At 43.5% G+C, this 16,437-nt stretch overlaps 1 long non-coding RNA gene across 1 annotated transcript in view; it reads right to left on the bottom strand.

Annotated features, from left to right (window-relative positions):
• LOC136772990 (uncharacterized) overlaps positions 1-16,437 on the bottom strand; it is a 79,687-nt gene that overhangs the window by 37,209 nt on the left and 26,041 nt on the right. The window contains exon 2 of the long non-coding RNA XR_010822537.1: positions 4,887-4,931. This is a non-coding gene — a long non-coding RNA (uncharacterized lncRNA). The remainder of the gene's footprint in view (positions 1-4,886; positions 4,932-16,437) is intronic.

The following is a 16,437-nucleotide window of genomic DNA, read 5'->3' as shown; positions in this document are numbered from 1 at the left end:
CCTACCTGCGCCGCCATTTTTCCTCTACCAGTCTCGAGTCTAAGAACCTTCAGAAATATATCGTCAAATTAACGCCAGCGTTCGATTTATTGTTCTCGAATTATCGATTGTCCTACATGGTACTATAGATCCGTGTGTCAGACGTGACCATAGAACGCGCTTGGCGCGAGCAAAATTCCGCTATTCGATTATCTTGAATGTGAGCATACTTATAAAACAATCAACCACGTGTCGTAATACATTTCTTTACGTAAATTCAAATTTAGCAGTTAAAGAGCTATAGACAATGAATTATTGTAGCATGGCTGAAACACGATCTCGTTGAAGATTATTACCAGGCTCGATTAGTATTTGTGCATTATATATGCGACGAGCCATAAGAGTGATCTACCGAGTTTTCGTCTATTGATCGCTGCACTCGAGGCAATAACTCAGCATCATTAGCATAAGAGGCCCCGTGTCACTCGTATCAAGAGTATTTTTAAGGAGTGTTCCATACATTGAGAAGCGGTCGTTCAACTCTCGAGAGCGCGGGTCAGGCATGAAGAGTGAAGATTTCTGGCTGCAAGACTAATTCTAAGATGATTTTATGGGACGCACATGGGCGTGAGAGCCGGCTTATTTTCAGTCACTTATAAATACCCTTGTTGACTCGGAATTCACGAAGAAACCTGCGAGTATTACGAAAGGATCGTGCCTTGAATACTCTTTCTCTGTAATCGACGCCATATTACCGCCATGTCCTCAATTATGTGAAACGTGATTCGATCCTAGCCTGGACCATTCAGCTCTCTAGCGTCCACTGATTTGTGCCGCCATCTACCGGAAAGTTGCCCAAGCTTATACCAAAGTCCATGTTACACGTTGCTGCCAACTCCCGCATCGATCCACGTAGCTTTGAATTTCTTCCGGGACTTTTCCCGAGATAAAATCTTCTTCAATTTAATATAAAAAATTGGGGACTGTATATTTATAGATCAAGCTGTCATTTCGCTCGAGTATCTCGCAAATGGACTCTTACCAAATTGTCTGCAGCTGTAATGAATTCCTCTTCTCGTCTAATCCCATTCCAAGCGTTAAACTCCTCGCGCTACACTTCGCGTGATTAAATTTCAATTATTTCTAATGTCTCTCTCTCTCTCTCTCTCTCTCTCTCTCTCTCTCTCTCTCTCTCTCTGTACCAACTCGCCCGTGCTCTCGATAATTATTTTCAAATTGTACCCAAGCATGTTAGAAATCCAACAATTTTTAAATATTTTTCGTTCGCCTTCTCCGAGAAGATTGTCTATGGTATAAAATAGTGAAATACTTGAATTCAATTTAGAGAGTATTAATCCGAGGTGACAGTGACAATTTAGAGAAGAAAACTGTAGTGGCGTGAGAATTACACGATCGAGCAGATACATGGGACGAATGTATTTGAGCACTCAGACTGGATGTCGGTTATAGGGATGAAGGGGAGTAAAGATGTTTACACAAGTTAAGGAATAACATTGGCCCGAAAAAACTCGGATGCGAGTGTCTCATGGTCCGAAAAGATTTCTCAGTCCAATCCCCGGAGAATTTGATGGTTCAGCATCGTGTAGAGTGGACGAGGGATCGATAGTAGTTCCCGTTTGGATCAGGGGTCGGGCAGGGGTCGGTTAGGGGTTGTCGAGGTGCGAGCGGTCGGTCTCGACTGGTTGACCCGTCTCGCCCCATCTCAGCCCAGTTCACCCTCCCCCTCCCCATCCCCTCCCCTTCCCCCCGCCTGCCTCTTCACCGCCTCTCCGGGAAATCCACCAAAAAGTAACTAGACATCTTCCCAAAAGATGGCGCCACGTGCGTCAACTTCACGAACCTCCTTTCTAATCAATAAACCCATCCCAAAAGTTTCGGAGCTAACTGGAAAACCTGCCTAACCTGGGAATCGTTTACTTTTCTACCCGAAAATTAGAAAAAACCCCGGATTACCGTGGATTAACGTGGAATTTCGAAAAAGTGTAATATTCTCAAGGGTAAAATGCAATACCGGTTAACGATCCGTATTAAAAGGAAAGGGGGTGAGGATCTTCGTGACCAAATACCGCTAACGAAGCAGCCGTAATTAAACCTAATTAAAAGGCTGCAAGGAAGGCACCAAGATTGGCCTCCGTGGACCAACGACCTACGAAATCGGCTAGCATCGCTAAGAAATCTCATGAGATATTGACAAGCAGCCATAATGTGCTGGATTTACATTGCAAAAAATCTTGGGCGTCAGATTCCATAGGCTTGGTAAGAAGGACGGGGGAGGGGGGGGGGGGGGGAGTGAGAAAAAGAGAGACGGAATTCGAGGATTTCTGATTAACATAGCCGCAGCTTATTACACGCAGAAATATATATATATGAGTCTGGTCAGCCATCGAGAGTCGCTCCGTAAGAGGACGAAAAGTGAGCAGAGACTTTCGGCCACTTGATTCATCCATATCCAGCTCGTTTGCCAACCCACGAGTGATAATGTCCTCTCAATAAGAGAAGAAAGCTTGCCAATTGGTTTCTTGTGGCTCGACCGAAGTGGTTGGGTGTGTCGAGGCAACCAGAAAGATCAACTTTTTTTTTTATCGACGCCACAAGATCTTCAATTACTCGCTCCTGCCACGCCACGAGTCTGGATGTGTGCAGGATTAAGACCTCTGAGCGAGATACGGAGAGAGAGAGAGAGAGAGAGAGAGACGGATAAAAAAAACCAGCAGCCTTGCATTCTATTTTCCAGTACCGAAGATAAGGATTGGCTCTGGAATTTTAATCAGGTTATTAAATCTTTGAGAGGCATATATTACCGGATGCTGTCTGATTTATGGGGGGGGGGGGGGGCGGAATTTGTTTATTAATGGATCGAAGAGCGTGCTTCGGGGTGAAAATTGGAGGAGAATTAAGGTTAGGATAGAGTGATGTAAAACAGGTAGAGACGAGTAGGGGGCGTAACGCGGTAGCTAAAATGTCATTTGGCTCCATCTTTTGCTAAGAGGAGGACTCCGGAATGGAGCCACCTTGACGTCGACCCCTGACCAGTTTTCCATTTTCCTCAGCTGCCACTGTTTTCTATCAGCTCTCCGGCTCTACCCAATAACCTCACTCCACTCTCTTGGTCTCTCTCGTTTCCCTCTCCACGAGCGTACTGCTCTCTAGGTACTACAGATACAGCTATCTCGCTCCGGCGCGGCGCTCCCTTTTTTTTATCTCTCAAGCATCGAACTTGTCCTCCTCTCTGGAAAGTTTAGCCGCAGCGTAGTTGGTTATATCGAGCTTCTCGCTCCAATCTCCCCGAGAGGCTATACCATTTCTCCTCGTCATCTGCCTTCGGCCCAATCCCTCCGGCTGTCCTTCTTCGTCGATCGAACTTGCTCCTCTATCTCGCTCGGCTCGAGCGTCGCGTCCTTTTTTCGACTTTTCGACTGGATCCACCCGTCCTTCTCCAGCTCGACCCCGGACCGGACGAACAAGGACGTCCTCGGGCCTGGCCAATCAGAGCCCAGCTGCTTACTCGGTGGCCGATCAATGCGGGGCTCCGCTGTACCGACGTGCGAGCCATACCAACGACGCAGCCAGCACCAGCGGCAGCAGCAGCACCGCAGCTTTCCCGTGCGCGATGAGAGAACCACGGCAATTTCCACGCCAGCCAAAAGCCCAGGCCGCCTTCGGCTTTCGCCAGAGGTCCACCTGGATTGGCGGTCTCCCACAGCTCCGAAATCGCTGCTACTTATCTACCCTGAACTATATATATATATATATACGTATATACACTTCGGGATGGAACCTTCTACGAATCTCCCTCGCCGTGCCACGCTATGCTACACCCGAAGCCCTTAAAATCCTATTAACGCAGGCGCGTTCGCTTAAAAACTTTCGGTATCAGTCGTGCGCTGACCCAATTAACTATAAAATTGCCCTGGCGTCCTCTGGGATTGATAACTCTTTGGATTTAGGGGATAAAGAACGAGGGATTCCTTCATCATACTTTCTATCCTAATTAGCAGCTAACGAACATCTTGAAGCAATCTTCCCAAAGCGCCGGAGTAAAATGGCGGAGCGAAGGTTCCTGCCTGCGTCTATGTGCTAGATCTACATAGAAACCTGCCATTATCCTTGCTCCATCCTCGGCTCCTTGACCTATCAGCTCCGGGAGATAGCCACTCTCCTTCCTCTCCATTGTTCACCAACGAGTAGTTCCTTTTAAAGCACCGGAAGACTCACTCATCCACTGATAATCACGGCTATTAATCCATCCAGATCGATATGCCTTTTCCAATATTTCTACCGGCTAACGTTTAACGCGATCCTTCTGCTCAACGCAGGGATACCATCTTCACTACTGCTATCCGCCCCTCTTATTACGAGTTCTAAACGAAATTTTTAATGCCACCTCCCATCCCATCCATATATAATTATACCGATTAATGATAGCTCGGAGTTTGCCATTTATGAGTCTCGCTTTGGAGATTCTCCTATTGTCTCAAAGGTAGAAGGAAGCGTGCGTGGCATTCTTTTCCAATAGCCCTCACTTATATATATATATATATATATATATACACACACTATATAGCTGGTATATATCGTGCAAACGATTCTCTCTTATGTACAGCATGTTTCACGCTTGTCTCACCCAACACCGAATCGACCCGGACCATCAGATTACTTTGCAAATTTCGCTGTTTTTCCATTTCAAGCATTTGCCCTCCAAACTCTCTACCCACTTTTCCAATCGCCTCGATCCGATCGATCCCTATAAATCTTAGAACCAACCCATTTTCTACTCTCTCTCTCTTTTTTTTTTTTTATGAACAAATGTCCCGATCCTCTTGTGTACTCCGAAAAAATGATAATTGAACTCGCTCAGTTATTTACGGGAAAAAAGATTTACTCACCCATTGGATGCCGGGCCACCAGCAGGCTCGTTTTATTTTCCATCTCTGAAACGAGAAATAAACACGTAAGATTGTAAGAGCAATAATGCAGTGAATAAAATATGAAAGAAACCAGCTCGCTTTCTATTTATAGATCTTTTGCATAAAATGTTGTACCTTGGACAAGCTTTTTCGAAACTCCCTCGCTTCGGATTAAATTATGGGTAGAATTCTTTTTTGCGAGCTGAGACTCGGAGATTCGGAGTGACAATGGCAAAAGGCCCAAAGTTTTCTCCGCTTCGTCTCACTCCCCACTCGAATGTTAAGCGATCGTGATCGGAATTCAGCCGAGTACCGCGAGCGATGCTTTTCGTTCGATGGCCTGGATCCTGCCAGTGTGCTTTGTGATAGGACGACATTCTTAGGAGACATTGAGACGACAAAAGTATCCTCGTGGCCACAACAATGTCGATGACGTGGCTCGGGAAAAATTCTACTTACACCCAGCTCTACCCACGATAACTCGTAATCTCCACTATTTATCCATCGCTCTGCAACTGATTCCTCGTCCAAATCGATTTTCCCAATAATTAAAATTCCTTTGCTTCGAGCGTATATTCAAAACTTCGTGATTCCTGTCATTGATTATGATTATAGATTATTGAGAACACACGCGGAGTCTCTCGAGGGAACTGACGTAATGGGTAAGAGAAGTAAAATCATCCGGATATCCTCAATTGCTTCAAATGAACGTAATTAGCCGCTTTGCTACCGACTTCGGAGGAGCCTGTAATTTGCTACATCTCTCAAATTCCAAAATTATAAACTAAAACAAGATGATTCGTTTTATATTTATGTAGCTTTTCATCAGTAATATTGAAAACGGGTCAATCGTGTTTTCTAAGGTTTATATCCCAGTGGTTATATAAAGCTTCCAGAGATTAAGATGTGTAAGTCGAATGAGAACACGAGGACCTTGAAGCGATATTGTCATGTGAATGCTTGCGTCTAGCAACAATGGCTACTATTGAAGGCAAGAATGCATTGCGAGTGGTAGGTTTATTGTTGATCAACAGGCAAAACCAATTATCTTGAAAATGGAATTTTCTTATGCCAATTATAAGCTGTTTTGTAGATTAAAAACGAAAGGAGTGCGAGCCAAGAGAATATGAAAATTATTTTGCACGAGAATAAACGGAGAATTTCAATCAACGCTCGAAGCGTAATTAGAAAATAAAATTCTTTGATAACACAATGAAACCGAGTCATGCAGTTACGCTCTATTAATTTTTTCTTCGGCGCAGTTAGCGAACACTTACTCGATTGATCCCCTATATAGCAAATATATATACATATATCGACGGATTATCCTACGGCAACCGCAAAGATTTGCGAAGAGATTAAAAAAAATTAATAGGTACAGTCGTCGCACGCACGAGCCTTTAATGAAAAAGTTGGCGTTTCGCAGATGGTGCCACCGAGTCTCGAATCTTTCAAGGTTTGCGTTACAACCGACATATTCATTTTTCCTTAGCAAAGATTCGTATCGGTCAGCCCTTGCCAAAAATATATGACTCTATAATCCGTGATCCGCCTTTATATCTATGGCGCCGTCACGTCTCCACCAGAGACTTTCTATAATCAGTATATTACAAGCATGAAAATCCATTAGGAATTTGTCCTTGAGAAGAAAATATTACCGAGAATAAAACCAGAGAAATTTGATTAAATCTTGAGGAATGTGGTGTTTATTGTTAAATAGTATTAGTCGTGAAAAAACAACGCAATTATTACATATTGTATCTGTAGAATTACTCACTTCAGTATATTATACAAGCATGAAAATCTATTAAGAACTTGTCCTTGAGAAAAAAATATTACCAAGAATAAAATCAAAGAAATTGGAATAAATCTTGCAGAATTTGGTATTATTACTACTAAATAGTATTAGTCGCGAAGAAAGAAGGCATTTATATTTACATATTGTATATTTTTGGAGTTACTCGAAGAGGAGTGTGAGGTGGTGAAAAAGTTAGATAGAAAAAATGATGAAGAATTTACTGATCCAAAAGGCAGAGTGCTTTGGAAAACTGGTGGCACTTTTGAAGCAGTGGCCTAGCTCATATTTAACAGTTTTCGTCGCGTATATGTAGTAAGAAATATACATCAGCAATTCCCTAACCGACACTACGCTTTATACACCGAGGAAAGTGCACACGTTGCCCGGCTACTTAAGAACTTCTCTCAAGAGCAGTTGCGGGAAAAGAATAGCGGCATTTGCTTCCATACACGTGATGCCCGAGTAAAAAGCTAAACAAGTGTGCGAGAAAAACTATAGTCTCTCCGAAAATATCAACATTCTTATTCACACTTGGCGGAATAAAAATTCTCCTGATAAAATAAAAATCAAATCCCCACGTAGATCAGCGTAAATGGCTTAGGGATGGAAATTATGAATTGAAATTTTCGGGGATCGAGGAAATAAGTGAATTTCGAGGGTTGGAACGGAGAAATGTCGAGAAATTTTTAGATACGAGCATGGAGGATGTTTGGGAAGCCGACGATGATAAATGATAATTTTGAGATTTATATGGGGAAAGAAGGAAAAGCTGATATAACAAAGAGCAGGAATGGGTAGGGGGAGATAGGTGGAAAAGCTACCGGGGAGTCGTGGCGATGAATAGAAAGCGAGAAAAAAGATGGCAGCCATAGTTAGCCATGGCTGAGTTGCAACAGGCAAGCGCCATAGCGCATTCTCAGTATTTTTGAAGCTGCAGCTCGGCTGTCCTCTCTCCGTTTTATCCCTATACATATATACTCGTCCTCTTCCAACTTTACCACTCCCCACCCCTCCCATCATCTCTCCTTCTCCGCGATCAATTGTACGTCTCCGTTCTACCCTCTTTCTTATTCCCCAGTCGCTATCCGCTGCCTTCTCTAAATTCAACTTGCAATATCCTCGCCATTTCCTCTCTCTCCTTTTTCAAACACGAGTCTCGCTTCTTCGATCCTCCCTTTATTATATTCACCAAATAATCAAGCGACAATGTCTTTAAACAAAAAACCAAATGAATTCTCCCAATTCAGTCTACGTCTCACGACCCTGCACCTCTCTTATAACACCAAGTCAAATCGACTTTCGACGGTATACACAAATACAAGTTAAAATTCAACTGTGTGTAGATTCACGAAGCTCCAATTTTTTTTAGCTGCAAGTGTGGAGGTTACGTAAAAAAGCGGCTGGTTGCCAGGACTCGGGAAATATAAATTGGCAAGGGTGGAAATGGACGGTGCGTAATAAGCTGGAGGCACGAATGCGCTCAACTTCCAAACTTCTCTCTTCACGAGCTGTGCGTAATTTCTGAGAATGCTCGGTGAGAGTCGGACACATCCGCCACAACTATCCCAGTATAAATTGTCCACCGAGCCCCGCTGCCCCCCGCATTTTCCCACGTCGAATATCCCCGTGAAAATAAACCTCGCATGTCGCGCTACCACCCACACATACGCGAGCTCGAATAACGCGGTGTAAATTTTTTTCGGCTTAAACGATCAAAGGTAAAAAAAAAAGCTGCGAGCTCCTTTTAAAACAAGCAGCGTTACAGAACCGAACCGAATTAAATTCTGAACAATCCGAGAGCAGACCCGATATACACTACGAGCAATAGAGATTAATTATTCATTCCGTTTTTTTTTTTTTTTTTTTTTATATACCGTTGATTATTTTATCGACTATAAATTATCGAAACTGCATCGTAGCGTTTGATGTTATATAATTTCTGTTGGCCAGTGTATATTTGGACAATAATTCTTTCATTGTTTGCTATCGATAAATCGTTCATAAAGCAAGCATATAATCGAGAGTAAAATAAACCAGAGTCTGCATGAATCAGAGTAAATTTAAGCAGACTTTGAGAGTGGGAAGTTCGGGCGTCGATCGATAAACTGTTTGTCCAGTTTCCTCGCGATTCACGAGTTGGTGTGTAGAGAATTTTCAAGCCTTTGCACAGGCCATATGCTTCGACCACATTGTAATGCTTCTTTCGTTCGTCGTGCTATAAGGGAATTGATTACGAAAATTTCATTCGTTAGTGCGTTACACGGAGCTACAGTCCAACAGAAGGATGTTTCTGAGAGGAATGAAAAAGGCCGCGCATGCGTCGGTCTTCCCTCGCGCCATTGCTGTCCTCCCATGCTCCCTTTTACTCACACTTGAGCATTTACCAAAAACCCAGCTTAAACAGAAGCTATTTAAATGCATTCTCGCGACTAATCTAAACGATGAGTCTCTCTAAATATAGAATCTCTCAAATTCTTTGCTTCGTGTGAAATACAATATATTAGTGTAGTAAATTGTTATTAAAATTGATTCTGCGAGGAGTCGCAGGAAGAAATGTTGAAATAATAGGTTTCGTGCAAGGAAATTTTCAGGGCCATAGGTTGACTGGAAAAATTGGAGCTTACACGGAATGTGATTTTCCGGATGAGAAGGGATACGGATCTAAACAGATATAACGAAAGAATGAGTTGAATATACGTAACGGAGAATGAAAGAATCAGGTATATATCGACAGGTTGATGGTCCCAGCCGCGAAATGCTGAGATGCGGGCTTTCGGCTAAGATCACGTTGTGATCCTTACGAAGGATATTCCGTCTAGGATCAAATGTTATAACTTTGAGATATCATATTTCACGTATAAGCTTTTAGGTAAACCAGAATGCGCGGTAAAAGTAGAGAAAATTGAAAAATAAATATGCTCGATGAAGCAATATATTCGAGTTAAAAATCCAACAACGTGAAAATGAAGTTTTTCTCAATAACGAGCCAAGTAGCGATGAAGCGGTGCAAATGAACTGTTATTATATTAATATTTAGTAAGAGGAAAAAATGTACAGCAGTTTTTGAATTTTTTTTCAGGTTCACCATAGGAGCGCAGCCAACCAGATGATTTATGGCTGGAATTTAGAGGGCCGGTCAATTTTGCTGTATTTTTTTTACGGTGGGTCGTGAAGAAAGGGTTGCCTGTCGAGCAAAGCGAACGATGTCCATTATCCAGTCAATCAGAAGTGCGGTAGCTTCCGGAAAACCAGAGAAAATGAGCGGTGACCAAAAAAACTGTACACAAGCGAGTTCCAGTCCTTTTTTCCTATATACCTGACGAAAAGTCCGGATGGCATTTGATCGGGCAGAAAAATATAAAAATGCAGAAGGAGCTTCTGGAAAAAAAAAGGGTACCTGACAAGAATTTGGAAAGTTGCTCGCATAGGACCACTTGATCCCGTTAGGTCAAACGGAGAGGGCTGCTTTTTTCTTCGCGATGGCCGCTACTGAAATTCAAACGACTGCTGGAGCACCTCGTAAAGCGTAGCTTTCAACTTCCCAGGATCGGCAAAATTCTAAAAGATCGTGTCTTTAGCAGAAAATCAAATACACGAGGCATAAATCAAGCAGGGACTAACGCATAAAAATGCGAGAGTCCGTGACAATAATATGACTTTATAACGTTGTGTATAACATATGTCGTGTAGCGAATAAAAGCTGATCGAGCAAGTAAATTAATTTAATTTTGTTGCAGTATATCGAAGGATTTCCTGGACGTATTCCTGTGTGTGTGTGTGTGTGTGTGTGTGTGTGTACGTGTGGTTCCGAAGGAATTTCACCGAGATAAACGAAAAAGGCTCACCCCTGCAGGCAGAGACGACAAAATCCAAAGGAAGCCGAGGAATCAAAGGAAGATGGCGACAAGTTTGACGATAGACGAGGTCCAATTGAAATTGAATTGAAACTCCCCTTTGGACACTCGAAGCAAACACAGCTCCAAGTTGTTAGTGCACGTCTCTGATACGTTCAGGTACGAGGCAATTGTGCACTGCAACTTTATAGCGCAAAATATACTACCGGAGCGCGTTTATTCCGGCTTATCAAGTGCCGGGAGCATTTTTCCAGCGAGAAAAACTTTGGTCTGGTGGGGCAATCACAATCGGATCTGCTGTAAATTAACAGTCAGTGACCCAGATCCACCTTGAACAATCGATATTCGCTCCTAGCTTGTCGCTAGATTTTCCTCCCAACGGATTGCACGAGTTTTATAGCATTCCATTAACTGCTATACTCTGTTCTACTTCAAAATAAAACGCTACCTTCCGAATGGAGCTCTGCTCAAAATTGGTTCATCATTAAATTATATACGTCCTACCCGAGTGTTTGGATTAAGAAAAAAGGGAGAAGAATTAGGATGAAATTGAAAGCTTATTCCCAAGGGGGAAAATGAGTTTTCCAATGAGCGATTGGAAGCTGGGAAACGACAGCTTTTAATATCGTGTATGATGGATGATAAGGGACGAGCGTGGGTGGATGAGTGTAGTAGGAAGGAAATAGAGAGTAAATTCGCTATAGATGGACGAGCGAGTCCTGGATCATCGGATGCTCGCGCCAAAGGATTTTGCAGGAAGACTCTATCGGACGAGCTGCAATTTAATTGGCTTTTGTCATTCGTCGGGGGAGTCCCCCTCGAATTCGTCCGAGAGTCGAGTACGTATGCCTTTGCTCTCCAAGTTTCTAGGCGTCGCTTTTACGACCACGATGACCCACTAACCTCGAGATAGGGGAGATCCCTCCCTCCTCCCTCCTATACCACTTGCCATAAAAACTCCTTTTCATTTATCGATACGTCCACCTGGCGGACCCCACCGAGCACTTGCTGTTTTTCCAAATTAATCGACCAATTTTTCGACAAACTATGAAAACGCATAAAAAAAGGGACGCGCGGATCGAGGGTTAAATTAACGAGAGGGAGAGGGTATATGGCTTGTGCGGTGTGGGCAACGTTTGCGATCAGGAGTGGTGGAAAAGTCATTTCTTAACCTGATCGAAGTTGGCAGTAAATGGTTGGGGTAGGAGGAGAGGGAGGGGGAGGGATGAGGGCCTCCCGTGCGTCGCCGCAGCGATTTGATTACGGTGTAGGTCCGCGAAGATATAAAAATTCCTGAAGGAGCAGAGCCGGTGATTCCCCGGGGTTCGGGTAATGCACGTGCAATATAACCGGGGCTCGCAAAAATCCCAGCGAGAAACAAAGTAAACCAAAAAGCCATCGGACTGATGAAAGTCATAACCGCGAAAGTCAGCAGCGGGCAGAAATGTATATTCGACCGGATGTATCCCCGAGTCAAAAACCTTCCATGTCCCGTATACTTTGCGGGAATTGGGATGCACGGGAGCCATTTCGCGCCCCACCCTTCAACCTCGTGTCATCGTTGGCCGTGCTATACGCGCGAGTTTGTTGGGCTCGCGCGCGCGCGCGCACTCTCACGAGCCACCCCGAACTATTCCGAACCACCCCGAAATCACCCTGAAATGGCCGGCTTGCATTTGCCTCTCTCTCTCTCTCTCTCTCTCTGTCATCCACGCGGATCTCCAATTGCATTGGCGCGGCGTCCCCAGGGAAATATGAAGCAATACCTGTTCTCGGCCACCATAGCCGGTAGATACAACTATGTACTCTAACCTGAGCAAACCCCACCATCCTCCTCTGTGAAAACCTCTCAATTTTACCATCTTCCTCCTCTCGACTAATAAAAATCACATATAAATAAATGGCTTTCCAACTAAATTAACGTTATTTACATATTTTACAAGAGAGAATCTTTTTCGGTTCGCAGGGTTGTGTACATATATATTATACATGTATAGCGAGTTGGGGAAATAATTAAGCAGCAGGGAAAAGATATATAATAAGGATGAGACTGAGCGAGCGAGCGAGAGAGAGAGAGAGAGAGAGAGAGAGAGAGAGGAGAGAGAGAGAGAGAGAGAGAGGAATGGAGTAAAATCTATTTTGGAGAGTTTTGGCGAAGGAAGTTTATGCTCTGGCTATATAGGTATATGCAGTATGGAGGAATATTGGGTACATATGGTAGGGAATGGCAGGTACATAGAGAGTAGGTATCTATGCATAACTCACGTACACGAATGTCCGTTTCCTCTCAGCCGCAATACCAATCTCTGTACGCAGACATCTATTTATACGACCTTCATACCTTTCCCAGCAGAATACTGTAGATAGGGCAGAATGTAGCCACTCATCCCGATGCAGACGGACCAACGGGACGCCACTGAAAGCATCTCCCCACCAATATTACTTATTTCTCCGCTCATTGTCCCACCGCCATCAAATATGGCCGACTACCCAAGACATAATTGACGAAAACCTTTTATCCATCCACAAAGATTACAATGCTCTTACAGCGATAAAAGCATCCAGATATTTTCCATCATCATTCTTTCGACATACCATTTTCACATTTCCACCAGTGAAAAATCATCAAATTTCTGCACCATTGATGAAAAATAAACTTGACAATATAGAGAGATGTTTTTAGTTGTCTCTCTCTCCCTCCCTCTCTAATTCTTCATTACAATGAGAAACGTTGAGCGACTAGCATTAGAAGAGACTGACGAATCCCGTTTTATGTTTCATAAGACAACAAAGGTACAAACTTGTTTATTGGGTAAAAAACAAAAATATTACTCTACCTTTTTCCCACCGTATCCACATTACGAGTTTGACGAGCAAGGTTTACGGGTCAATTTCGTGAGGAACAGGCTACAAGGAAAACGCCTTGCCCTACGCTTCCACGAGGATTTTATGTAATGTTTTCATTCTATTTATCGTGACCTTCTCTAACGCATTGGAAACTTTTCGAGAAATATTTTTACAAGCGAAATTTCGTCCGTGCTCCAACCGAGAGCCAATTAGTTCTTTAGGAAGGATTAAATCCTTTACGGTCTGCGCGTGTATATATATATATATATATATATGGTTGGATAAAAAATTGTTCCTTTCAAACGCAGCGAGAGATAATTTACACTTTTGGCGCGATAGTTCGAGTCGTTATTGGAACACGCACCGGATAGGATATTTGTTAGAGAAAGAGAGAAAGAGAGAGAAAAAAAGCAGCGCTTTAAATACACGAGTGAGTCTTGATGGGAATTTATTGGACAGGCAGTGACGGCAATTTTCAGACTGTGTTATCGTTATAAACTCAGGTCCAGCAGTAATGTAAATTTATCTTCGTTGACAGTGTAGTTTTAAAGACACCGTGGACGATACTCGCCTGATTTTCAAGAAAATTACAGACACGCTCGTCGATGATACCGACTCGCAAATCGTCATGGAAGTGAGAAATGACTTCCTCGCTGATAGCAAAAGCTTCGATCGAAGCCGAAAACTCGCAATGACCTTACGACTGATACGAGCCGGCAATAAAAAGTCGTGAAAAAATAACGCATGCTCGAGGATTTTTCTTTTATTTATTTCTCTCCGAACGAAATTTGCGCTTTTCTCGTAAAGGTGTAAAAAAAGACGGTAAAATATAGATGGCTGTCTTCGGACACGCAGAGCGATAGAAATAATATCGAGATGTGCTTTCGGTATAAATGTAGGAAAGTTTCAATTTGATTAGAGTAGGAGGAATCTTTGGGTGATTTTGGATGGAGGAGAAAAAGATGATCGGAACACGTGCGCGGCATGCAGTTCGATCGGCTTTTTCTCCTTTAGCGGGGGGGGGGGGGGGGGGGGGCTGCTGTCTGGCTGGCCATTTCGCAGTTGCGGAGTTTGAGCTTCGGCTGGCTCCGTACGTATAGCCATCATCTCCGACGGTAGCATATACGTGACGGCAAAGTAATGAAGAAAGTGGCGTACATCGCAAACGCAAAGCTCTCCTGGCGTCCAGTGGCGCAGCGAAAGCACGAGCCGAGGATATCCCGAAGCAGCCACGTAGTCGTATATACCGGCGTCAGCAGCAGGGTATCCGTGCCACCATTTTATCCAAACGTGATCTCAGCCAAATACGAAAATTCGTACGTGGCTGCAGCTTATACGAGCGGATCCGGCACTGTTGCCTGCTCCAACGATTTCCGCCGATACTCGATACACTCTGTGGCACGTACAGACAAGGACAGAAACTCAACCAATGACATTCCTTATCCCTCCCAACTCCATCCTACCTGCTCCCTCTCGTACTCTCCTCGCTTTGCTTCCCTACCTTATCTCTTTTGTATATATATATAATGTATAGTAGCTCGCTTCCACTGAATTTCCATGATTTTCAATTTAAATCCCGATGGAAACTAAAAGATGTTCCTCCTGTGAATCCATAATTTTCCATGAAGATTTTCAATTTAGACACGGATCTCTTTAGCCTCCATCTTTTCGCCAATCCCGAGAGACTCGGTGATTCCAATGTAAACGAGGTTAATCAGGAAAAGAAAGCTTCCACCTTCTTCTTCTTCTTCTTCTTCTTCTTCTTCCCCCCCCCCCCCCCCTCCTCCTCCTCCTTTTATCCCAACTTCCATTCTTTCAATGTATGTTTTTCCCTTTCCCGACTCTGTAATACGACGAGCTCGGCTTTTTATCGATATTTAACCGAGATACCAATCGTGTTTCGAGCTTAATGAGAATTTATGAATCTGATTTCTCGGGGCTCTCTCGTAAGCGAGTTTGGTGGCGTGCGGATGAACAGGACGTGGGTCGAACCAGGTAGAAAATACGACGGGTGGAATTGGTCGAGTGTAACCACAGTAACGCCGACGCATGCGGCTGTCCTCTAGGAAAGCAAAAATCCCATCGCACGCTCCATGGACTCTACTCGTTCGTTCAATTCTATCGCCTCGAATAATGAAAAGGGCTCTGTACACACACACACACACACACGTACGAGAGAATATTTTTAAAATAAATTCGAAACAGAGGTTCTTGCGTATATATAGCTCATCCATTACGTTTCTCAAGCGAGTTTTATCCTTCGAGTGGATCAAAAACAAGCCAAGTATCGCTGCAAAGGTGTAGCTTGGATATGTAATAAATAAAATATGATATAATAAATGTTCATTAGTTGTAAGGCTAAGTAGTAGGATAAAATTGGATATATCTGGTTATTAGGTATAATCTAGCGGGTGCTCAAAGAGAGATATATGTGTGTGTGTGAGAAAGGCTGCAGTTCTTATCCTGCTCGAGGAAGCCGTTAATAAGTTCCAGCAGCAAACACTCACACTACCCCGTCGCTCCTTCGAATTCCATTTACAACGTTGCGAGCCTCGTCGAGTAGTCGAATTTAATTAAGCCGAGGGTCTACACATTGTACTTTCTGCATTTTCTACTCATGACGGATTGCGTGCCATCGCGCGATTCACCAGCCTTGGCCGTTCCCAGCTACAAATTACAGACCTCGGTGCACTGCGGCCACTTTCATAGCGGCTTCGCCACACATTCTTGCGGACTTTCAAAGAGCCCCGTGCCTCTTAAAAATCCATATCCTACTCTCAAATTACCACCGAAAATCTCTCAACGACCTAGCTGCCTAGAAGAAAACCACCACTCGTTTCAATTTACAAATTCACGCTTCGTCCCAAGAATGCTGCATTAAATTTTAAACAATTGGAACGAAGAAGAATCAAGAGACATTTGTTTTCCTGCACGATACGAATCTCCGAGACAAATATCGAGAGGAGAAGTGCAAATCTGCACACGTAGAGCGGTGCAATGAAAATCAGACAGATGGGCAAAGCTTGAAAAT

Source organism: Prorops nasuta, unplaced genomic scaffold (assembly GCF_024137725.1).
Source record: "Prorops nasuta isolate Cenicafe-Biocafe unplaced genomic scaffold, Cenicafe_Pnas_1.2 PNAS00004, whole genome shotgun sequence".
Lineage (NCBI taxonomy): Eukaryota > Metazoa > Arthropoda > Insecta > Hymenoptera > Bethylidae > Prorops > Prorops nasuta.
The sequence above is the reverse complement of the archived record's forward strand: the minus strand, read 5'-3'. Positions and strand labels throughout refer to the sequence as shown.